General features: G+C 50.0%; 1 long non-coding RNA gene across 1 annotated transcript; it reads right to left on the reverse strand.

Moving 5' to 3' along the window:
• Positions 1-889: 889 nt before the first annotated feature.
• LOC113884587 lies at positions 890-6231 on the reverse strand. Its single transcript, XR_003508926.1, has 2 exons — positions 5495-6231; positions 890-1435 (listed from the first exon to the last, which is right to left on the reverse strand). It is a non-coding gene; the product is annotated as an uncharacterized LOC113884587 (long non-coding RNA).
• Positions 6232-7603: the final 1372 nt, after the last annotated feature.

Below are 7603 nucleotides of genomic sequence, written 5' to 3' on the forward strand. Positions count from 1 at the left end.
AGACCTCAAGGACTGTAACCTGCCAAGTTCCTCTGTCCATGGAATTGTCCAGGCCAGAATACTGGAGTGGGTAGCCATTCCCTTCTCCAGGGGATCTTCCCAACCCAAGGATTGAACCCAGGTCTCCCACATTGCAGGCAGATTCTTTACCATCTGAGCCACCAGGGAAGGCCTGTCTCCCCAACTGTCTACCCTTAAATTGTACTTTGTAATTCACACTAACATGTATTTCAGCCAGTCACTTCTACTCTTAACCTGGATCCATGGATAGATTTTAGGGGGCGATGGGTTCTGGGAACAAACTGGAGAGGGTGATACATCTCACTAACCTCTAAGTGAATTTAGTATTTCTCCACTACGAGCCCCAGTAGGATTAGCAGTGCCTGTGCTTCTGTCATAACTGAAATCAAGATGCCTTCACATTCTCTCAGTTGCTGCAGGTCTCTTGAAATATTATTTGCACTCATCACAACTTGGAAATTATGGTAGTTATTAGATCTGCTGCTAGATCTGGTTATTGAATGCCTTGTTAAAGAAAGTGGTAGATTACTCTGTCAGAAATTTGGTGTGGGTTTTTTTTTTTGTTTGTTTTTTTAACTCTTTCGATAACAGTATTTCAGTACAATTGGCTTCCTTCATAATCTTAGGTGTTTCAGTGTATGCATTTGGGAACATCGGCTTCACCAGACTGCCAGTGGAGTCCTGCACACAGAAAGGATCAGGCCCCCTGACCCCAAATGCTCCTCTGAGTCCTCAAGGATGTCTGTGTCCAACCAGGCTCATAGCACCAAGCTCCCTGCATACAGAAAGACAGTGGAGAGAGGGCAGAAGAGTGTGGTATCTCCTTTCTCCTACACTGACTTGCTATCTTGTTTAACTGTTACAAAAATTCAGAGAAGATGACCGTATTGTGCATATTTTAAAGAGGAAGAAACAGAAGCTCACACAAGAAATGCACAACAGCCCATCTCCTGCCCTCTGCCTTCAAGGGCTAAAGCTCCGCGGAGCCCCACCCCATAATAGTGAAGAGCTTGGCCTCAAGTCAGGCACAACCAGCTGTGTGACTGAGGGCTGGTCACTCAACTTCTCTGAGTCTCCGAGTCCTCATCTCCGCAGGGGGAACAAAAAACACCCATCCCACAGGGTTTCCTGGTGGTGCTCCATGAAACAACGTGTGTAAAGAGCTCAGCATGGTCCCCAGATCCACTGACTGCACACTGGCCACCATCACTGGTCACAGAGAAGAGACTCAGTCATTGCATCGCTGTTGCCTTACAGTCTATTCTAGAAATTATAGGCAACTTTCAGGCCATTCTCTCATCTCCAACTCCTCTTATCAGAAACGGCTAAGAATTTGTTTTCCTTCTCTCTCAGCATCCATGACTTCTTAGCAGCCAAATGGCTCTTCCCCTTCTCTCCAGGCGAAGCACTCGGGCTGAAAAAGATGAAAGCAGACGTGTCAGGGCTGGGAGGACGGAAGATGGGTGTCCGGCCGCAGTGCAGGTATCAGCAGTCCTGGGCTCGCCTGAGCAGCGCGTTGCTCCCAGAGATGAGCCCGCTGCGGGGTGCAGGGCAGCATCGTGCCATCCGTGTCTCCAAGTGCATGCGTGTAATTTATTTTCTTGCAGGGTTGGGGGGAGGTGGCCGAGGCTTCACAAGCTGTACCTGACAGATAATCACACAGAGACAAATTGTGCTCGGCCTTACCCTTCTCCGAGTATGGCAACCTCCAGACGCTGCGTGTGGTGGAGGGAAGGAGGAGACGGGGCGGGGGCAGGGGGCGTGGAAGAGCGGGAGGGGGCGATGCTGAGCGCGGCTGACCCATTACTCATCCACAGCTGGGCGGACAGTGGAGCCGGGAGGGACTGGGGCGAGCCCTGGCTGAAGCGCAAAGGCTTCTCTGGACTGTGTCGTGGCTCTCTTAGGCGATGACAGACGCAGAGACAGTGCGCTCCCCGCGCCTCGTCCAAAGCTAGTTGCTCTATGAGAGGCCACATGCCAGACCCCCAGGGGCCGTGCGGACCGACACAAGGTGCTCTGCTGCGCCCTCTAGAGGAGAAGCCGCCCAGAGCCTGGAGGGGTCCCAACTGGCGCCCCTGGTTCTGCTCTGGGAGCTGGTGGGAATTGCAGTTTCTCACGGATAGGGGGAGGGTCTCCCCGTCTCCCAGACTCCTGCCTGCATTCTCCCCACACCCACTATCCTCCCCCTTTTCCTTCCCCTATCTTCCCCTTTTTCCTTCCTCTTTCGATTAAAACTTTTTCTGTTGCATGACAGGATTTTATTTTTTAATGTTCCCAGGAGAAAACGTGGAAGATAATGTATATAGCCTATGAACTTTCTAAACTTTAAATAAATAAATAAAATGGTGGTGATTTCACTGTATTCTTATAATTATTTTATGTTGACCAGCATGAAAGCTAATAAAAATAAATCAAACCTATGAACATACTTTTTTTTTCTTTTTTAAGAAAGAGAAAAACGGACTGTTTAAGCCCAGGGAATCTACAAAGAATTTAGTTTTCAGTTCTTCCAAAGCTGAGGGACAGCTTTGACTCCCTCATCAATGAAACTAAAAACAAAATATTGTCCCTTGTTCGGTCATTTATTCGTGAGGCATCTATTGAGCATCAATGGAATGTCTGGCACCGAGTGTGACATAGACTTGTCTGTATCACCAAAGAGCAGAGCAGAATATGTGCGGCATATTGGGCAGCCCACCAAGACAGAGTGATTGATGTCCTTCATCGAGGGGCAGGGAGAGCTCCAATGAAGAGGCTTCTGTGATCGATAGTTCTCTCTTAGACCACATTCTTCAGCACAGAGCCTGCCACACTCTTCCTTTTGCTGTATCTATATATTGTATCTCAGTGTGTTGCTCGTTCTTCCCTAGAGCCTCCTCTGAAATCCCAGGTGAGGTTAGCAGCTTCCCCCACCCCATGTCATAGTGGAATTACCTGTGGTTACATCTTCCATCACCCGAAAGGCTGGAACTGCCTTTTCCCTGCCCAGCCTCACAGTGCCCAGGGCAGGTACACGAGTATTACTGAGCTGAATGGGCCTCGCCTTCTCGGATCAGTCTCCAACAAGCTTTGTCATTCTCCTCCTGCCCTCTCTCCCCCCCGTCCTCCTCCTCCATTTGGCTCCTCTCTCTCTCTGTGCTGTGCCTCCTCCCTGTTCCTTTGTTCTCTTTCATAAGATTGGTAACTGAGGAAAGGTTCCTCCTCCTTGTCAGGCCCATTCATTCTCCTTCCGCCATGCAGCCTGGGCCTGCTCCATTTATATCACTCCTCTCGGGTTCTCAACCTTCCCTTGGCCCCTCCCTCTTTTCCTAGAGCTGTGGCTGGGCTCTGGCAGGTGCTCTTAAGCCCCACACAGCCCCAGCAGCATGCCCATTCCTGTGGGCGCGTGTGGACACACACACACATCTACGCCCTAATCCAGGCACACCCCAGTCCATACGTGCATCCCCATTCCCTACACAGACCTTGCGGTACATATACCTGCCCCACACAAACACACACACCCAGGGTCTTCCTGCCTTTCCACAAGAAACCATTTATCTTTTCCTGAGAAGGAGGAGGAGACCCCTTGGGCATAAACCCACAAGTTCTTTGGAATAAGAAAGTCCAGTAAACCTCAGGGGACAGGGTCTTCAGATGACAGCGGGTTTGGAAGGGATTCAGCAGGAAGGTTCAGATCCCCCACAACACAGCTCCTCCTCACTCTCCAAGTCACATGTCCTTGAAGCTCATAAACCACTGTCCCTGCTCAACCCCTGGTCTGGGCCCTCTCTTGTTCTCATCCTCCAGGCCTGCTGGGGCCCTTCTGGCTCCTCCTGCCACTCCCTCCTCGCTCCCTGAGAGCCTTTCAACTTCCTCCACACTGAAGACATCACCTGATGTGTCCTCAAGCTCTAGGCTTCAACTCCCACCCCTTCACTTTCCAACCTTCCCAGTCCCCACACTCTCTTCCTGAGGCTACACTTGCATCCCAGCCCAGCTCCTCATCCCCTGCTTCCTTCAGACACATCTGCCCCAAATGACTCCTGCTCCTTCTTCCCTGCCCCTGCCTACCCTGACACTCCCTTCCATTCACAGGCTCCCCTTGTACAGAGAACCTTCCTGAATCTATGACCGTAGAAGACAGTCTCCTGCCTGGGATATTAGGGACAGTCTCTACCTCTAACATAGAGTCATGGATTAGCACAGTTTGTGGATTTCCGAGCCTATCCAATGCAATCTTTTTACTTTTACAGATGAGAGAACTGAGGTTCAGAGAGGAGGAAAGGATCAGGAGCACACAGCTCATCCACCTGAATTAAACAGCAAGCACTCGCTGCTCACTCAGCGCTCGAATCCTGCTATGCAGATGCCTCCATGGACACAAGTTCCATTGCCTGAACTGGGGGTATTGACGGCGCAGTAAAGAGGTTGGGGGTGATGAAATCTCGGGGAATAATTCTGAAAGAGACACACAACTTCCACCTTCTTTCTGAGACTTGTGAATGAAACTTACAGTTGAGAAGATGGTCAAGTGGCTGATTTAGTCAACCCTCACTGGGAGAAGATATTCCCAAGAGATACCAGCCTGGCAGTCTCTAAATTTCAATCTCTCCTTACTTTCTGTCTCTCTCTCTCTGTCCTAGAAGGCTTTTGGCTTCAGGAAGGAAACACTTCAGGTGAATGAGAAGGAAATGCTCATTCTTGGAATCAGTCCTTTTTTTTTTTTTTTGGCTGCATGGGGTCTTAGTTTGGGGCACTCCAGATCTTTGCTCTGGCATTCGGAATCTTTAGTTGCAGCGCACAAATTTAGTTGCACTATGTGGGATCTAGTTCTCTGACCAAGGATTGAACCTGGGAGTCCTGCGTTGGGAGCCCCAGTCTTAGTCACTGGAACACCGGGGAGTTCCTTGGGATCAATCTTGATTTTTCACCCCCTGGAAATGATAGGCAAGGTACTGAGGGTGTCTTCCTGTGGGCATAGGGACAGAGAATAGAATTGGCTAAGAAACTGAAAAGGAATATGCCAAAGGGGAAAAGAGAGGCAGAGGTGGCCGAGACCAGGAAAGGAGTGAGCCAAATTTCCCTGCGAGCCTGAATTCCACGCGGGGAGAGATGACTGTTTTAATTATCCCTGTATTCCTCTTACCCCTCTCGTCTCCGGTGATAGGGAGGAATCGACGGAGAGGGAAGGAAACACTAAGTGAGGCTCAAAGAATATGAAGCCGAAAGACAGAGGGAAATGGAAGAAACAAAAGAAACCGCTTAAGAGGCAAAAAAGGCAGCAGAAAGAAGGGTAGAGAAAACGAGTTGGCTTCCTCCGCTCTGGCTTCGGGCTCCGAGTGGCCGCTGGGAGGCGCCCTGCGCACCGCGCTCTCCTCTCCCCGTTCCCTGCTCCCTACTCCCGGCTCCCCGCCCGCCCGAACTCCCTGCTCCCGCCTCGCGCCTCGGCCCCGCCACACTCCAGCAGAAGCCATTACAGAGAACAAACTACCTTCTTGTCTCCGAGATGGGTCCCCGGGGCGGAAGGCAAATTGCCTGCCTCGTGCATAATAAACCAGGCGTGGAGAGGCGCACGGAGGAGGCCCCGGCTGCTGGCGAGCAGAGGCAGCCCCGCGGTGCCCGCCGGGTCCGCAGCGCCGCCCGCCCCCACCGCTCCGGGAGCCTAGAGTCCCTATCCCGGCGTGGGTGGCTGCACCGGGTGTCCGAGAGGTCAAGGGCGCGTGGGGATAGGTCTGGGAGAATCTCCAAACACCGGTTTGCACCCGTATGCCCATCTGCATCCAGTCCACAGACAAGTTTTGACTGTTGGCTGATCCCAGGAAAAACGATACCAAGAGCTTCTATCTTTGTCGGGTCACTTGCTTCTGCCTGGAATGCCTTTCTGCTTTTGAAAAAGCAGCCTTTCTCATACTTCCAGTCCCTGTCAGAGGGCAGCAGTTCTCACTCTGAACTCCCAACAGCTACAAGCAATGGCTGTCTTCTTTCTGCTAAGGTGGCACTGTGTTCAGATTCCTGGTATCTAGCAGTTACGTCACAAATTACATTTGCATGCATACAGGTCTCTGCTATTTGACTGCACATTTCTGAAGGGCAGAAAGCTTTACTTACTTACCTTTACCTTACTTACCCAGAGACTTAGCACTGAGGCACTGAATGAAACAATGAATGGGTGTAAAAAATGAAACTAGAGATCCAAATCAATTCATCACAGGTTCATTTCTGCCACTTACTATTGGCTTCCTGCAATTCTTGTTCTGCCTTGAGATTCTATATAGGGCAGAGGAACTATACATAGATGTTACATATTGGCTGAATTTGAGACAGGAGGGAAGGGGGCAGGGCACAATCTTTGGGAGAATGACATAGTCACAAAACAATGACAAAAACAGGTTGGAACCAACTAGGTCCAAGATGGTAGAAGATTTGACTTCCAATGGACCTAGAGCCTCATTACATGCTCATTGTAATACATTAGCATGCTAAGTGATACACCCACAAGCACCGTGACAATCACCAGGAGGACCATCAAAGATCAAAACATGAGCAGTGGCCCAATTCCTGGAAATCTCTGCCCCTTCCTTGAAATAGTTGGAATAATCCTCCTACCTATTATTAGCCTATGAAATTGTGTGTGTGCTAAGTCATTTCAGTCATGTCTGACTCTTTGCGACCCTATGGACTGTTGCCCACCAGGCTTTTCCGTCCATGGGATTCTCCAGGCAAGAACATTGGAGTGAGTTGCCATGCCCTCCTCCAGGGGATCTTTCCAACACAGGGATCAAATCCGTAGCTCTTATGTCTCCTGCATTTAGGGGCCTCTCACCTTTTGAAATGACTCTCTCTACACAGATTGACTTCTTACCTATCACTTGTCTCTCAATGAACTCTTTCTGGGATGAGACATCAAGAACCTGAGTTTCAACAGGTCCTGAGATGAGGTGTGTGATCTCAGTTAAAAGACTGTGGATTCAAGTCCCATTGTGAGTTACATGATTTCAAAACCTCCTCAGGGGAGATTAGCCATCCTCAGAAACTGTGTAGGAAGAAGACATTGAGTGGGGAAAGGGGTGCATATGGAGCCTAGTCCTTGCCTGCAAGGAGCTCCCGGTCTCATGAGGAAGCCACTCAAATAAACAGTGACAAGCCAATGTGCCAAGTGCATAGAAAGAAAAAAGCAGGGGAGCGAGTTTTTCCTGAGATAGGCCAACAATCACAAACCTGTCTGTGGCTCTGGGTCCAGACATAGGGGCACAGGAAAAGAGCGCTCATGAGGAACCCACATCAAGACAGTGCAGGAGGTGAGAAAATCTCCAGGCAGGAGGCAAAGCCCAGGGCTTAGCTTAGAAAAGGTGAAGGCGGATGAACAAGAGCATTCTCTCTCTCTCTTTCAAGGAGAGAACCCATTTAAAGGAGGCAGGAAATGACATGGCCCACATGATGGGGAACTCTAAGTAGACTCACAAGTGTTCTTCTAAAACCCTAGAAATGGACTGAACCAGACATGAGGCTCAACAGAGAGGGCCAGTTCATGGAGCCCTCGACTGACTTGTTAATGGGCTTAATTTTGTTCTGACCTTGACAGGGAGCTGTGCATGGGATG

Source organism: Bos indicus x Bos taurus, chromosome 3 (genome assembly GCF_003369695.1).
Source record: "Bos indicus x Bos taurus breed Angus x Brahman F1 hybrid chromosome 3, Bos_hybrid_MaternalHap_v2.0, whole genome shotgun sequence".
Lineage (NCBI taxonomy): Eukaryota > Metazoa > Chordata > Mammalia > Artiodactyla > Bovidae > Bos > Bos indicus x Bos taurus.